General features: G+C 35.0%; 1 protein-coding gene across 3 annotated transcripts in view; it reads right to left on the minus strand.

Moving 5' to 3' along the window:
- LOC136829431 (mucin-5AC-like) overlaps positions 1-15,126 on the minus strand; it is a 231,233-nt gene that overhangs the window by 94,845 nt on the left and 121,262 nt on the right. The window lies entirely within an intron of this gene.

Below are 15,126 nucleotides of genomic sequence, written 5' to 3' on the forward strand. Positions count from 1 at the left end.
ACGAACCCGTGTCACCATAATCACAAGGCCACGTTGCCGACCTGACCACGAGAAGATAAAAGTCTATTGCCTCTCATATATACATATACCTGTCGTTTTCAGATGTATTTGTTAGAGCAGGAATACACCCATCCTCACTATCGTAGCCAAGTGGGCAATCGTTTTTATTGCTTTTTAGGTTGAAATTATTCCTGCTCTAACAAATATATCTGAAAACAACAGCTATATGTATATATGAGAGGTAACAGACTTTTATCTTTCTAGTGGTCAGGTCGGCAACATGACCTCCTTGTGATTATGGTGAGACGGGTTCGTTTCCTGCTACCGGACATCACAAGCGTATCCAAAACGGGCGAAGAATTCGAGATGTTAAGAGGGCATTGTGCATTGTTACACAATTACATATATACATATATATATATATATATATATATATATATATATATATATATATATATATATATATATATATATGTATATATATATATATATATATATATATATGTATATATATATATATATATATATATATATATATATATATATATATATATATATATATATGTTCAATATATATATATATATATATTTATATTATATACAATGTATTTATATACATATAAATATCCATATCAGTATTGAATTTATATATATGTGTATATATATACACATATATATAAATATATACACATTTATATATTATACATACACGCATTAGCACAATTACTTAAAGCTCCAATCAAGCAATTATTTACTTAGAAAACTAATGCAACCTTGCCCGCCACTCCCACCATTTAGTATCAGTTTCTCCCATAGCGAGATCATTTAGTACCTTTAGTGAAACTACTTTTCAGCTTTCACTCCTAATTATTTCACATCGTTTTGCATATTAACAATTAAGGAAAAAACGTTTTAAAAATTCAACAAGAAACTCATAAACAGGTAGAGCTACTTTACACTGTCTCTTCAGCATCAAAGATGTCACGCAAAGCGATCTACAATCAACCAATCAACGCTGAAGATAACTCTAACATAGAAACAGTAGTTCACAGCAATGGGAGCGTCAGTGCCTGTTCTGTATGTTGCGAAAATAAAAAAAAGATAAAAAAAAATGGCTACAGATACCAACGGCCTTCAACAAACGGTTCAGTCTCGAACCAGCTGCCGTCGCGCCGCCACTGCTCGGGAGTCTGTGCATGGGAAAAATACAATAAAAAGAAAATACATGGCTAAAACTAGAACAGCTTTGTTGCCGCTTCTCTTCCGCCTCACTGCTGCCAACGGGAGGTTGCAACACCCCTGGTTTCTGCCGGAAATAAAAAGTAAGCGAGAGACCTACTGAATGGTTTTTGTCTTTATTGCTGACGAGGCTTTGGTGTTTGTATGTTTTTTCTTGTCTCATAAAGGCAGCTTAATAAGCACGCATATACATACATACATACACACACACACACACACACATATATATATATATATATATATATATATATATATATATATATGTATATATATATATATAGAGAGAGAGAGAGAGAGAGAGAGAGATGGCATGGCGTCTATGTCAAAGGTCTTCGACGATAATTTCCTGAAGTTTCGCGATGCGTTTCTAGCCTGGAGATTAATGGTGGGAATCAAAAGAATGACTTGGATAATACCACACAGAAGAACAGGGAACAGAATGCACACAGTACTATCTCTTTCTCTTTATTTCTCCCCACAAAAACAGGTGTTTACTAACATTTCTCCACATGCCTGCCATACAGGATGGATCAAATATTCTCCGATATACTTGAAAAAAAAAAATGGATTTGTACTGTACAGAAAATAGCAATGCATCAACATTATTATTCGCTGTGTTAAGGTTTAGAAGCAGCACGTTTGTGCCCGTGGATATTACTGACTACTGAAACTGTATTTGGTACATTTAAGTTACTCTAAAGTTAGTTTTGCCGAATTAAACTTCGTATTGAGGGATAACTAGTATTCGATTATAAGTCAAAAATCGTCTCTCTATAGTTACCTAGGAAATAATTTTACCTTCTTTTTGTCACTGCTTGATAACTGTCTTCGTTGGTAAGGCTAGTCCATACCAACCTCATATTTCCTTAAACATCGATACCCCACCCTGGGCAATGTCCTGGGCTTGCATAAGGCCGGAATAATGTAAACCAACCAGCCGATCATGCTTAACAATGTTGTCTCTATATCTTTGAAAAAAAGTCCATGGTGCTTTACGGAAGTCATAAGAATGATTCTCTCATCTACATCCTTTGCCAGACACTTCAAGGGAATCACATTTCAGCTTTCCTTATCATTGTTTTGACTGACTGTAATAAAAAGGAATGACATCTAACTGGGTCATTCTACTGATCTCGGGCGCAAAGTGTCAATATTTCATTCTGATTCCACCTTCAAAGGAATCTTTTTGACCTTCAAAGGATCCTTGCACGTAACAATTCCCTTTCGCTTTCATGGGACACATGTCTACCCTTTCAACTTGACATAGAGATGACTTGATTCCCTCTGCATCGTTTTAATCATTTTACTACTTTTTTTTCCTGTCAATATTTATCGCGTGCTTTCATCACAGATAACTATATATTCTAATCATTTTCGTCCATTTGTTATTTTTTTATGAAGTTCATTATCTTCAGGATGCTTTGGGACAGTTTACCTCTAAGGAGCTTTCCCAGTGCTTGAACGCATATTTCCCTTTAATGTCGCAAAAAACTAATTCATGGCAGATTAGACACCACAATGAGCATTATAATTCAAGGACTTAATTTCGTTAAGGTTTTAACATTTAAAAACGATTTTCGTGGTAATTCAGAAACCCAATTTATTTTAAACAGTTCTAAGTTTTTCTTTGCAAACAGGCAGACAGTGGCGTTACCGCAGCACAAAGGAATATGATTCAGTTAAAGGTAATTGTATAGCAAAATTTACTGCAAAGAATTCATCAGACATACCTGGACTTAGTACAGTAGTAAAAGAAAAGAATTATTATATTTTATGTCAATTATTTCATTACAGGTACCTCCTGTACCTTTTCTTGATGATGATCCAGTGGTTATCTTAATAACACTCGACCGCGCCTTCAAAGATCGACGACAATTACGCTAACGGTAATTTCAATCATCAGGCGACTGGGCGTGGCTCTACGACGGAGGAGGGACGCTTAATAGCTCATCCTTAAGGTAAGATCTTCTTTAGTCTTGTCCTTTAGGCAAAAAACATGTTCATCAATACCTGAAGGACGGCTAAGCTGAATATATTGTGAATAAGCAATTCGATCAGCTGATCACCGTCAGTGCCATATGTACCGTGTCTGACTTGTTTGTGATTTGATATTTTATTCGTAGGATTTATATTCAATATCGAAGTAGGGAAGGGATTTTAATTTAGCTATAACAATTTACAGAGAATTAAAGAAAACTGCATAGAATCCCAAGAGAAGAATTTCATCACTATTCTACCTAACGGAAGAAAATAATAATGTAAAATGTGACACTTTGACATGAGAGATCTCAAAACATGTTCATAAGAGACAGTCAGATAAAGAAAATCAGAGGCGTACCAGAGAGAGAGAGAGAGAGAGAGAGAGAGAGAGAGAGAGAGAGAGAGAGAGAGAGAGAGAGAGAGAGAGATTCCTAAATAAATCGTCCTCAAGGATGATAAAGTAAAATGACAAATAATGAATGGAGAAATTAATTACTATAGGTGAGAAGATGAATATCCAATAAATGATAAATGACGAATTTGCAATAAATATAAAAAGTACCGATATAAGTAAATAAGTCGGTTGTTTATCAAGAGACTGATGATTCGTTAAGTATATATTACACAACTAAATTACCATATATATATATATATATATATATATATATATATATATATATATATATATATATATATATATATATATATTTTTTTTTTTTACTAACTGAAGTAATGGTGATGGGAACTGATCTAAATTACCTGTTTTCGAAACAAAAGGACATTGTTGTAAACAGAACTGAAAGGAAACCTGACATTTCTAAAATATGCTTTCCTCCCCCTCCCCCACCCCTCTCTCTCTCTCTCTCTCTGATAGTTCTTTGAATTTTCACTGCAGGTTTCACTCCCCGGGCTTCAGTGGATGAAAAAATAATCATGAAATAAATCTTACGGGAGCATGAAGCAAAAAAGCAAGTAAACAAACAATTCAATTGATATATGAAAGGCATTGGTAAAAAAATCGTATATCTAAACAAATGCATTGCATTTCCGTTAGGCGACGTGCCCACATTCCTTTCGGGCAGAGGGTGGGAGCGTGCCTGGGAGGTGGTGACGCTCTTGCGCTTGGGTGCACAAAAAAGCAATCACGAAATGCTTAACTTTGGGCTTAAGGATACGTGCATCCGGTATTTAGCCATCATGAACCTTAGGGTTACATTCCGGGATTCCCTTTCGCTTTTCAAAAGAAATGTCTCTATTCAGGGTAACTTTCTTTAGTGACGACTCAAGCATCACGTAATACCATTTTCCATTAATTTTAAATCTGGATAAATTTCAAATGAGTACTTGTAGGTTAAATCGATCTTTAATCACTGTCTTAGGAAAATATATTCTTTTGTAAGAGGCTAAAGTCACCAAGGAGAAAATTCGACCGGTAAATAAATGAATGAACAGTGACACAAAGCGTCATCCACGCTTCCTGCTTCTGGTGTCGGCATCTGCTTTGGGATTTTGCTAACAGACGTCACGTGTTCATTTACTGAAGGCTGTTACGTGAGCTATAACTTTTCTTCTGTTAATAAATAAATTTTATCTTTTACCCAAATAGAATAGACGCCTTTTCTTTTTGGTTTTTAATTTTTTGTTTTGTTAGAGAACTTGTAACGTTATTCTCCTCTCCACTTTCATCCAGTATATCTATGCATGTATTCGAGAGAGAGAGAGAGAGAGAGAGAGAGAGAGAGAGAGAGAGAGAGAGAGAGAGAGAGAGAGAGAGAGAGAGAGAGAGAGAGTACTAAGCTTCATTTAGAAGCAAAAGCTTCAAGGATACATGCAACTTGCTTCGTGAAACTTGGATACATATTTTGTTTTCCGTATTTATATATATTGATAAATAGCAATGAGCACTTCGGATAACCTGCGAAACTACTTTATTATCAGCGTAAGTAGTAAAAAAAAAAAGGAGTAAAACAGAAAACCTTCAAAGAATAACTCTGCAAACGAAGACGTATCTGTTAGCATGACGAATGAAAAAAGTCCTGAGATACAAAATTTATGAGAAGGTATCCTATTTAGAGAAGACAGCTCAAGTCTCGTCTGTGAAATCATCCCTTACCAGCAAGCGTCGCACATTTTTATCAAGGTATTCTAGTGGCTACCTCGCAAGTGACGTCTAGTGCCATTATGGCACTGTGTGTTTAACGTCATCAGTGAATGATAAGCCGACTGGCAGGTACAATAATACAACTTCCGAACGAAAGGCACATCCTAATAATGGTGAATAAATGGAGGGCAAAATGTCGGAATGAGCTTAATTACAGAGAACCCGAGATAGAGGAAGTAACTCGAGAGATGCCTGGAACAATAGCGTTTGCATGGTGAACGTGGGGGTAGTTGGGGAGTCGGGGAGGGGGTGCAAGGGGGCTGTTAATGAAGGGTGCATGAGAGGGCACAGTTTTGGGGAAGGTTGCAGAGTTATGATTTCCTCGTTGTTTTATCCGTTAGTTGTTGCCTGAGTGAAGGGCTGATTTTACAGGCGAGTTATGTTGATGAAATTAACGATGAATGAATACTGAGATGTTTGTACGTCTGCGAAAGAGTAAAAATCATGAGGAGATGAAAGGAACGTCGACACAAGTAACGGAAGCCCTCGATTGTAAGATATAAAACGAATAGTCTTTTGGGGAAATTAAAAATTGGGAAGTAATCGTATCAAACTTCGACACGGTCCAATTAAATAAACGGATATCTTGTAATGATTGGGATTACAGGTTTAATATTTCTTGTGTTGATGGTCTCTATACTTCACAAAAAAAAAAAAGTGAATGTATACGATCCAGTATGCTTATTACGCCACAATTTTAAAGTTAGTGTTTGAGGAATTAAAAATACAATTTATTTTTTGAGAAGTGTATCTGGTGTAAGTAAAAGCATTTTATGTTTTATGAAGGAAATTAAAAGAAGCTAAAGCGTATCGAGAAACAAAGAACAGATGTAAGTTTAAGAGTTGAATGAAAGTGATGGAAGCTGTGCCAGACTGAATATACCTATAAATGATGTTAGTTTAGTTCGTAGATGAAAAATGAATCCATATTTTATGATAATGCTAGACATCAGTCAATCCAGAGTGGGGAACAAAAATATCAATATTGATTACAGAGTCCCATTTCTTTTTCATCTAACTGAGAGAAAACTGAGAGAAATTAGTGAGAGTACAAGAAGAGAACTCACGGAAGAGATGAGATTCCCTAAGGACTTTAGACAGATGCAGAGACTGCTAAGAGGCCAGGAGCTTTTGAAATTTTGAGGTAAGGGAAAGTGATTTGGACGAAACGAAGAGCAAATATGTCTTTCCATCAGTAAATAAAAGGGCAGGTAAAGTAAAAATACAGAAGTAATTGAATTTTGTGCTTATTCAAGAAATGCCAAACTGGAAAAGGAAGCAAATTCAAGAGGTACAATTTGGCTGGCCGAGGTATTCAAAGCACACAGACAGATCAAGATCAACGCTCGCGAGTGTAGGGGATAAACACACATACACACACATACTGTATATATATACATATATGTATATATGTGTATACGTATATGTATATATACATACATATACATGCATACATACATACATACATACATACATATATATATATATATATATATATATATATATATATATATATATATATAGATTTGGGCCTTAACATCCAAGAAGCGTGGGATTGTATATGTAAGTTGGTTCGACGCGATGTTGGTGTGCTTCTGCGTAGGTTTAGGGAGCAGTTAATATTATAGAAGTCCTACTCCACACTATTCATGCAGCAGATTTTTGTATGGACGTGACAGGGACCGCTTTGTTGTCTTTTCTTTGGACCAACCCTGTTTGTGTGTGTGTGTGAGTGCGTTTTGCGTGAACGTATGAATGTACAGCGCTTTAATTTAAATATTAATGCCCCGACAAAATTGCATATTCGTGCCTTTATGCTTGCATGCAAGAGTAGCCTACAAGCACTTACGTAATTCAACTCATCAAGAGCCAGTGTACCACAAGTAGCTAAGGTACCTTGAAACGAGAGCGTTGAAATTTTGGTCAAACGAACCGGTTTTTTTTTCTATCCTTCCTAAACTCTTTTTTTCTTCCATCTGTTCACCTTTAACGTACACCTGAGCAAGGATGTCGTTGTTTAAGTAATGGCTATACAAAAAAAAAATCGAAGGCTGTTTGCCTCGTAATGAAAACAGCCAGGCATTCAGTGGTCATTCGTCTTATTACTTTTTACAAGAATGTGACAAACTACTACAAATATTACCTCGAATACAAGGAGAAGGAGAGAGAGAGAGAGAGAGAGAGAGAGAGAGAGAGAGAGAGAGAGAGAGAGAGAGAGAGAGAGAGAGAGGTTTTTAATTTGCGTAGTTATGGTACAGAGACAACAACATATATAAAAGATTATTTCTTTAAGGAAAGAAAGCTCGATGTTATGCCTCTTATATATAGTTATGTCTATATATACACATTTTCACTGTAACAAACTGGTATAATGGAGAAGGAAATGCCACTATAAATAATATATAAAGAAAACAGAATACCACCAAATTTCAAAAGAAGTTAAAAGAAGTTGTTCTATTTTGCTCCTTTCTTTTATTTTCCTAATATATTTCTGTCTTGCACCGATTTCTCCGAAAATACAGGAAAGGAAGTCGTGAAAATGTTACCATTTTATGCAAATGGTAAACAGCAGTAGATTCTTTCCATGAAACCTACCTTTGTCCTGCACAACATTTTGTTTTACGTAGGAGTGGTTAACACTCGTGGAATTTTTATGCTGATCTTAATCTTCAGCGTTCATCTCTCTCTCTCTCTCTCTGCTGGCATCAATACATATGTAAGAAATTTGTCCTCTTCCAAACATGTGTTCATGCAATTTCCAAGTCGGTGCTGTGAAAAGGGTTAAACAAAAGTAAAATCATAATGCTCTTACGGATAATTCTCGAGATAAGTTCGCATATTCACACACACAGACGAAGACTTCAGTTTACTTCGAAGGCAAAATCCCAGCAGCGACCCGTTTTCTGTCTACGAAGCGACGCCGCAAGGTTATCCATCTTACTTCACTCGATTATGTCCCATGTTAGTGCACTGGTGTATTTAATCAGTACACTTGCACCTGTCCAATCACATCGACGGAGATTCCGTTCATCATAACCAAAAGGGTACTAGAAAGCTGCTCCGACCAAACAGGTTATTAATGTTTATTCATTGCTTTACATACAGAAGTCATCCAGGAAATGAATTATTCAACATTGAATTAAAGACTGATATATGACACATGGATGCAGTGACTATTAGCTTTATAAATATCAAAGGTGGACAATTTTTTCTTTTATTCTGTCAATGCATGATTGTAAATATACGATATATGAATGTACAGAACAAGTGTATATGCCAATAAATAAAAAGTCAAATAAATTTTTTTACACGTTATCACAAATACATATATGTATATATATATATATATATATATATATATATATATATATATATATATATATATATATATATATATATCTAAAAATGAGAAAAAACTATATATATATATATATATATATATATATATATATATATATATATATATATATATATATATATAAATTTATTCCGTTTACTTTTACTAGCAGACAGTTTGCTTTATAGGAATGTGGCAACAAAGATAAACAAGGCAAGAGTCACTGCAACTTTCATCCATTAACTTTCAGATTAAGTGTGAATTCCCAGCGCAAAACATTTCAACAGTCACTATCACACACAGACACACACACACACACACACACCCACATACACTGCGCCACTCACCGCCACCTTGCGGATACACATGTCTACCTTCAGGGATATCATGGCCCCTCCTTTCTAGCATCTCTTTATGTGAAGAAACCTAAACCTTCAGAAACTATAGCGATTAAGTTCCCCCTGGAAGGAAAGACACCATTTTCGTCATATGAAACGTTACGTAAAGGATTCAAGTGACCAAGCTGAAATGTATTTCGTACTTTCCGCTATTCAATAATTTACTTGACACAAATATTAGCGAAATTTAGAAAAATCAAACAACTGAGTAGGTCGGAAAGCTTTCACCGAGGAGAATTGGCATTATTTTTGGTTTAATTTGAATGTTCAGCAAGGAATTACGATAAGTTGACAGGAAGTATGCACTTTACAATGACGACCATTACTGGAGTAGCTAAGCGCAAAATCAGTCAGATGGTGATAATTAGGTGAAATTTACCATGTTTTACTAAAAGACTGATTATTAAAAGACTAACGTCAGCAAAAAGGAAATTCCACTTAGCCATCATTATACAAGATGACTACCACTTATGCGTATCAGATGAGATTACTTTCATAATTGCAATCAGAGCAAACAGTCCAGAATAGTAAATTAATGTTCGGTAATATTTTCGCAATATCTGGGTTTGTAAGATGGAGTTATTAATTCATCATTGGAAGATGTCAACTGGTCAATCTTTTGCTTGATGATTCAGCATAGTCAGCATGCATCTGGATGCATCACTGTGCATTTATTAAGCCTTAGGACTGACACAGTCAGCTAGAAAGTGCAAGGCAGCTTAGGCCAAACCAGGAGCACTTGCATCTTCCATGGCATGCGATCTAACCTCCACGTTTAGTCGGGAACTGGCTGTGCTTTGTCTTCTCATAAAATGCTAGACACCGACAAGAACGAATTCATCCCTAAGTACGCCATAATTCAGCTGTCTCAGCCAGAAAATGTTGGGGAGAATCGACATTATTCTTGCTAACGAGACCAATAGAGGCCAAGGACCACGTTTAAAAGGGGGCTCAGAAGAGAGGGAAATGCGAAAATTGCAATCGTTATTGCGCAAGAGAGAAAGGAACACGAGACAGATATGCAGCTATCTGACCATATGTTGATCTACCTATTTATATATAACTGAAAAGAAAAAAGGAAAATGTTATACCGCGAATGCTAATACAAATAAGAAGAGTCTACAGCCTACACGTTTTCACTGAAAACTTCCAGGTTCCAAACACTCCAGCGCACCGAGATCCAAGCAAAAGTCCCGTGCTTTGAAAATAACTAAAAAAAGTAACTTTCACGTGAAGGCAAAACCGAAGCACGATGAATATGTTCTCACTAGGGCTCTCGCGAGAAGTACAGCTCAGTTTCTCTTCAATTATGTCACCTTCGAGAAGAGGAAAGCAAGTACAGTTTGATCACGAAGGCTTGAGGGATGGACTCTAAATATATCTCAGGCCGACGCTTCTTCTTCTTCGCTTTACTAACTTGACTCTTCATGCAGTTCGTTTGAGAGTTTCAGTGCGTCAGATTCACATGAACCCATTTCATTTGCTGGTATTTTCGTTTTTCTTTTCTATCTTATGTCATTTTAGTAGCTGTTTAACAGGGCCAATTTACTAAGAATTTCATGAGTCAGAAAGTCCTTCTGTTTTTTGTTATCGTATAGCACTATGGCACCACATAAGTATAAAGAACAGCTGAATGATGGACCAGCTAATCAACATCGTAACATAACGTCAAAAACACAATTATGACAGATAATTAATGGATTCTTGTCCCAACCTTTAAGAACAACACCATGCAGCTCACCTTCCTCAACGTGAGTTGCACAATTCAATAACTATTGTCGTTATATAAATTTGAATACCAATCAATGCCTGAAAGGTCGAGGATTCTTTCCACAGACTGACTTTCATGTCAAGGGCAGCTGAGCCACGCTTCCCCCATCTTTGCTAATTAATGTTAAATGGACAAAACCGCTTCCCGAGGACTACTGACTTGATCCTGCAAGAAACTGGTAGGGATGCATCTTCCCGGCAGATATCCAAACTCACAGCTATTCAGAAATGGCCTTAAACTGGGCTTTAAAATATTCGATACATGCGTTTTAAAATTTATGACATATTAATTTTAAAATGTCCAAGAATTGTGTTTTAAAGTGTACAATAAATATATTTTGAAATACTCGATAAACTTATGCTGAAATATCCAACAAATGCATATATATATATATATATCTAGTATATATATATATATATATATATATATATATATATATATATATATATATATATATATATATATATATATATATATATATATATATATATATATATAAAATATATATATATATATATATATATATATAAAATATATATATATATTATATATATATATATATATATATATATATATATATTATATATATATATATATAAAGACAGGTAGGTAGACAGATTGTGCCACTGCAAAAGTCCGGCAGCCCGTCGACCTAGCGGTCCGAAAAAAACCGAGAGGTTCAGTAGGAGAATTATAGGTACCACCCCTCGGGCTGGGGAGTTAAACAGTGGGCCTCGCGACACATTGGCCATGTGTCATAGGCATTGGGACCTGTCCCTCACTGGCTGTCGGCCTAAGAAACACGAGCTCAGCGCCTGCCCTATGAGCCTACAGGGGCCAAGGAGGACTTTACACCTTAATATACATATAAAATATATATACATATACATTTGTTGAATATTTCAGTATACATCTATCAAGTATTTTAAAATGTAATTATCGCACATTTTAAAACACAAATCTTGGACATTTTAAAAGAAACATATAAGAAATTTTATACATAAACATGTATATATATACATACATATACAGTATATATATATATATATATATATATATATATATATATATATATATATATATATATATATATATATATATATATATATATATATATATATATATATATATATATATACACCCAGAAGGCATGATGAAAGAAAAAAACGCTTCCTGACATACTTTTCAACTACTGTAAATTCAAGTGATTCATAAACTCCGATGCTTTTTCCCATTTAAAAAATGAATATCATTCCCTGGAAATATGACTTGGCATTATCGTCGAAGTGACAACATAACCAAAAATATAAGTTAACTGTTTTACATTTTGTTCTGATAAATTTGATTTTCTTAATAGCATTCCTATATAAAAATTAATTTCCACTAGATATGACGATGGTATGTATGTCCATATAACTGCTCTCAGATTTTTAGGATTTGTTGAGAATGAACAGAAAAAAAATCAGCTTTCGTCTTAAGATTTACTGCTTGTAGGCATGACTCCTCAACTCATTTAGATTCCAGTTGTGATTATTTCTCTCGATTCCTTTTAAGAAACTCGGAATAACATTTACGATTCCGTAGATAGACAGACAGATAGGAAGATAGTGAGACAGATAGACAGATAGAAGAAGAGATTTTACATGAAAAAATTGAGTAAAACTATTGTTACTATTACGTATAAAGCTTTGTCGCAGAAAATTTATTCGCTTTTCTGGGATAAACAGGACTGAATACAGAGACATGTTTTGAATCAAATGAAACACATTCACATATACCTGTTATTTTCAGCTTTTTATTTTTCTTATGCAAGTGTATGCTGTATAAACGCGTACATACTCTACAAGTGCAGTAGAGCACATGCGCGCATACACACACACACACACACACACACACATATATATATATATATATATATATATATATATATATATATATATATATATATATATATATATATATATATATATATATATATATATACATTCTAAACCACGATGGAAAGGGGGAGAAACAGAAAACACAAGGCCTTTCGCGGTTACTTTTTTTCCCATGAAGACTAAAAACAAGAAACTTGCTACGCTTATATATATAAATATATAGTTGCGGTCTTTTCCATTTCTCCGGGAGATAAAAGGGAGAGGCAAACTTCGAAGGCATCGGCGAAGACTGAACACTTTTTCATAGTATCGGAAAGTTTATTACAGAAATTATAACTTTATCTGTGGTGAATTGTTCGGTACTACTATTTGCATTACTTTACTTTCTCCAATAAGCAAACTGCCCACAAAGGGATATCTTATTTGTTAGATGTTATACACCTCGACACAATGGATGATTTTACCTAATTTACTGGATGTGAATAATCTTGGCATGTGTAAAACAGGCACCAGGTGTTTCATTTCTTATAGATATAATATAGAAAGTTACAACCATGCATCACCATGTGCACCATCGTTACTTAGGTTATTTTTCTAATTATACATTTCAACAGAGCTTTCCTTTGTAAATGTACAATTGACATCAAAGACTTAATAAAAAGCATATATTTTTGGTCTGATTTCGTCAGTTCTTAAATTTAAACAGAATTTCTCGTTTTCTGAAAATACTTGTGCAAGAGACCTCAAGGAGAACAATGTTTTTCAGTTTCCCTTAACTTTGTAGAACTCGTCCGTTAAAAGAAAGAAAATAATGAAACAGACCGCTTATTTGAATACTGCCCTCGGAACAGCAACGCAAGAAGGATATGAGAAGGTTTTCTATAAAAAAAAAGAAACTGTTTACAGGCCTATAATTTTCTTTAATAATCGGTAGCCGTAAAATGATCAGCTATTATCCATTTCTAAATTTGGTTAACTCTCATTTATGTAATCCGTTCACTGAACTTTGAGAGAGAGAGAGAGAGAGAGAGAGAGAGAGAGAGAGAGAGAGAGAGAGAGAGGAACAGCCTTACATGAAAATCAGCTGGAATTAGGCACATGAGAATTATCAGCAACATATCGATATCAAACTAACCTAGTACTACTTTTTCTCCTCAGTATTTCTTTCAACATAAACTCAGCATGAAAGGACGAATAACAATGGCCTTCACTGATGTTTAAAGATAAAATTCACCCCTTAACTGGGAATTGGATGTTTTTAACGCGTATCTTGATTAATGCAATAATTTCTGTGAACTTTCACATAAACTCACATCGTTTTTACCTGTCATCTTAATACGGAAGCTTAGGAGTCGTTTCCTGATTCAGTCCTCACTAACACTGCATCATGTTCACAGTTATCTTCCAGAGAAATAAGTTTTTATATAAAAAAAAAGGTAAAACCCGAAGGTATTATTACGTCAGGTTTTACAGAGTATTCAAAGAATGTTAATTAACGCATTAAATGCAGATATTAAGCATCTATATAATTAGACTCTGTAATAAAAAATATATACGATTCTGAAGGAGACTCTCTCATGAATGTCCTAATGACGATAATGACTGCGTCAGTGGGTTTGAATTTACAATAAAGTTCCCACGCATTCTAATAGTTGCTTCTTCTGTGGGAGGAAGGTCGCGTTGTTACTGTCCTATATTCATACTATTTATGTAAGAGTATGGATATACCCAAGGTGATCTTTATTGCACTATAATGAAAATGTCATGATTTTTTTTATAAAATAAATTGCTGGTGCGGTCGCTTCATGCTCTGCAGTACTAAAGAAATATGACATATCTTTGGAACATACCAAGATAATCCTTGCTGTTGAGTATTCGTCTCTGTTGGTTAGGCAGAATCCGGAGGTCTACTCCAGGCCTCCTACTCCCTTTCTCATCTTACTACACTTACTGTAAGGGTTTGCGCTGGCATAAGCCCGGTTTCGTCTAGAGCAAGCAAGCCAATTGCGTAAGAATGAAGAAATGTTTCTATGTTATTTATGTGGTGAGAAATTTGATGTGAGAAATTTAATGTCTGCGTCGAGTGAAGGCTTTTCGAAGTCAAGTAGACGCGAGAACTGTTCGTGAACGTAGCTGTTAAACGACGATTTGTTCTTAATCTCGATCATTTCTTTTACACTCGTCGGAATGATAATAACAAAATAGATCTCTTTCTCTCCGACATTTTTTTTTTATTATTCATCAAGGATGAATTTCTCCTCGGCGACCTTTCTCATCGAGTACTGAGTAACTGTTACGGCGGTGAATTACACATTTAATGCACATAAATACTGAATAACTTGAAGTTCAAGGGAAATTGG

This window comes from Macrobrachium rosenbergii, chromosome 44 (genome assembly GCF_040412425.1).
Source record: "Macrobrachium rosenbergii isolate ZJJX-2024 chromosome 44, ASM4041242v1, whole genome shotgun sequence".
NCBI lineage: Eukaryota > Metazoa > Arthropoda > Malacostraca > Decapoda > Palaemonidae > Macrobrachium > Macrobrachium rosenbergii.